Genomic DNA, 3,841 nt, shown 5'->3' on the forward strand with positions numbered 1-3,841 from the left:
TATCTATGGACAGCGTTGTTGTAGTGTGCCGCATCTCAAGGGCATAACTGAGTGAGTGAGTGAGTGAGTATGGTTTTACGCTGCTTTTAGCAATATTCCAGCAATATCACGGCGGGGGACACCAGAAATGGGCTTCACACATTGTACCCATGTCGGAATTCGAACCCGGGTCTTCGGCGTGACGAGCGAACGCTTTAACCACTAGGCTACCCGACCGCCCCGGCATAACTGAACTAGACATGACGAGAGTGACGGGATTTGGAAATTGTTTTCGGTTTTTTAGTTTGTTGTTTAACGCCGCACTCAGCAATATTCCAGCTATATGACGGCGGTCTGTAAATAATCGAGCCTGGACCAGACAATCCAGAGATTGACATCATGAGCATCGATCCACTCAATTGGGATACGATGACATGCATATCATGTGACCAGCGCTGTCCCATCTTGAGGACTATTGGCTACATTGATCAGCATACAGACTACCTGTGTCGCATCCAGGCTGTCAGTCGTGAAGCGCCCTGTATGACTGGAAGTAGTGAGCTTAGTGATGTCACTCTATTTACGGTGGACTTTCAATCCGGAACATCACCCGGTATATCATACATGACATTTATTTAGATAAATAATTGTGTATGCAAGATGATGTTTCTTTCTTAGCGATGTAGTGAGGTGGGTGAGTTGGTTGGTTTGTTGTTTAACGCCGCACTCAGCAATATTCCAGCTATATGACGGCAGTCTGTAAATAATCATGTCTGGACCAGACAATCCAGTGATTAATGTCATGAGCATCGACCCACGCAATTGGGATCGATGACATGCATGAGCCAAGTCAGCGAGCATGACCACCCGATCCCGATAGTCGCCTTTTACGACAAGCATAGTCACCTTTTACGGCAAGCATGGGTTGCTGAAGACCTATTCTATCCCGGAATCATCACGGGTCGAGGTGAGTGAATGCTTGTACTAGTCTGGACTAATGCTAATTTTACATGAATACCCCACTCACACAGAGTACACTGACTATGAGCCGACCAGTCTTTGTTTTAGCCCCTTAAATGACAAGCGCCAGGCAGGGTAACAAGTACCATCTTTTAGTGTCTTTTTGTTATGATGCGGCCCCTGACCTTCCACTCTCCGGTCGGACGCTTCACCACTAGACCACGGAGGTGGTTATCTTTCTTAGAGTTTCCATGGTTACTGTCTGGCGTTCTACATCCTAGGTGACATCCCCAAGCCACGATTGCTTATCTGCGTCGTTTGCGCTGCGTTCTGCAATACCTTGCGTCCGTATTTTAAATGATAATTTACATACTAGCGGAAAAAGTCCTGTGCATCACTAAATATCATGGGAAATAGTAAATAAATGCTAACAAAGAACGATTTTGCAACAATATATTGACCCCACGATGACGTTTGATGCATGTGTTGGCAGAACTGATGAATTCATGTTTCATGGACATCACTCTGTTGTCAATTCACTTGTCAGTATTTGATTTGGCCACCATTTGCAGTGACACAAGCTTGATAACGGCACCTCATTGTCAACATAAGATGGTAGAGAAAGGCTGTTGGGGTATCATTCCAGATCTTGACCAAGGCCTGTCGCAGCTCATCTTCCCAAAGCAAGAGAGTTAACGGACTTTAAAAGTCCAGTTTCCACCCCTGCCGAACTAGGCTGGAATTCCTGGGCTCGATCGTAGCGCAATCGGTGGCTATTAAGAGTTCTATGCCTCTCCTATGGACCAATCAGATTCCACCTCTCATATCATTTGACGCCCCGTCAAGACGATCTGGTCGATAATCAAGATCTATATTGTGATAAAACGAGTCTTACATCACGGAGTGCATCAAATCACGCGAGCAACTTGATTACAAACATGAAAAGATTTAGAAAATATCTGTTGACAACGAGTTAGCGGTGCACATGCTTTGCAAATCCTCCAATCGACGGAAATCTGCATGACAGTTTACGAACCGGATTTCGATTTCTGAGCGCGATTGTGATTGGACTATGCATAGACTCGTTAGTCCAGCCAAAATGTAACTCCACAATACCAGCCTAGTTCGGCCTGGGGAAGATGGTCGCAGCTTGATTAATGTCAAAAGTTTGTTTGGAAGTCAGCGTAAAAAACAAGGTTTCTCTTCATCCAACACATGCTCAAGGACAGATCTTGTGAAACAGCAGGCCAAGGCATATTTCCACGTGAATATATCACACTTCAAACATAAACAAAACCCAAAAAAGAATCTGTATCATTTATTCAGTCATATTTACAATTCATACAATTATTTACACACACAAAACATTTGGATAGCATCATTCCACTTTGTGACTTGTATTTCCTGTCAGGTTTCAAGATTGATTAATAAAACTTTCATGTGTAATTCCATGTTTGTTTAGAATGTGCATAGAACTTTATTAAAACATTCCAGGAGGCAAAACATCACATTTACAACAAAGGGTTCAAATATAATACTAAAAAAAGTTAAGGACCATCTGATTCTAATATATTACTATAGTTAATCTATCATGTCATAACCGATTAAATATAAAGTAATTTGAAAGAATCAAGTGGCCGACAATTTTTTTAGCAGTATATAAATAGGTACCTATAAACAGATACTAGTATATGATTTTACTGTGAATATTTTTGCTTCCATCACAAACCTCAAAACGCCTCAAGATGATGTTTCAAGGAAAATCTGATTAAGATGGTCACATTATTTATTTTTCTCAACCAATTAGGATAAAGCACTGTGACATCATCTTCCATTAGCCATTTTTGAACCACTTGTTTATAGATCTGCTTATATATGAAAATAAACATGAAAGAAATGAACAGTTTAAAAAGTATTATTTTTTCGGACAGGTGTGGTAAAAACTATCAGTGATTCAGAAAACTTCATGCAGGTCAATTTAGAAAACAACTAACTCTTTCATTTGTGATTGAAAACGAATCCAGGTTCATTTTTTTTTTCTTTATTTCATTCAACCTATAATTCTTTTCAGAAACCACTTCAAAAATATAAAAAACCCATCCCTACAGTTAGGGGGAAAAACTTTAAACCAAGAAACAGGGTTTTTTAGACAAACCTCTTCACCATAACACTGCAAGAAGATATGCAGGGTTTACAAATATATTAACAACAATTTACTTATGTACAATTTGTTTTGTTTGTTTAATGCCACTCAGCAATATTCCAGCTATATGACAGCGGTCTGTAAATAATCAAGTCTGGACCAGACAATCCAGTGATCGACATCATGGGCATCAGTCTACACAATTGGGATACGATGACATGCATCAACCAAGTCAGCGAGCCTGACCGCCCGATCCCGTTAGTCACCTCTTACGACAAGATTAGGACATTTTATTTAACAACTGTTTATATACGGATAGATACAACACAACACACAGCGTAGCACTTGGTAGTGGGACAAAATACAGGAAATACTACTCAAAAGAAGTTACAGAACTACCAATTCTTTCACATTACTTTAGTTAACTTGTCACAGTTAAATGAAAGAAAGGTTTATCATTGTCTTTTGAGTCAATCTGTCATGGCATGACAGATTGAACTACAGCAAGTTGAAAGCATTGGGTGTTCTTCTATTTCTTTTGAATAGTATATGTACATATTCATATCAGCAATGAAAAACGTTTTTATTCTAACATGAGTTGTTCGAGGATCATTTGCATTCTAACTGTTCGTCTGAGGGGCCGCGATTCGCTGTGCAGAGTTGCATCCGCAGATCTTTGTTTAGCAGTAGCGGGAACATAGATCTGATTTGAATGAGATTGGAGTATGTCTGGAAACTGTTTATTTACAATGTCGGCAA

The sequence above is a fragment of the Haliotis cracherodii genome, unplaced genomic scaffold (genome assembly GCF_022045235.1).
Source record: "Haliotis cracherodii isolate W230 unplaced genomic scaffold, xgHalCrac1.p SCAF_11, whole genome shotgun sequence".
NCBI lineage: Eukaryota > Metazoa > Mollusca > Gastropoda > Lepetellida > Haliotidae > Haliotis > Haliotis cracherodii.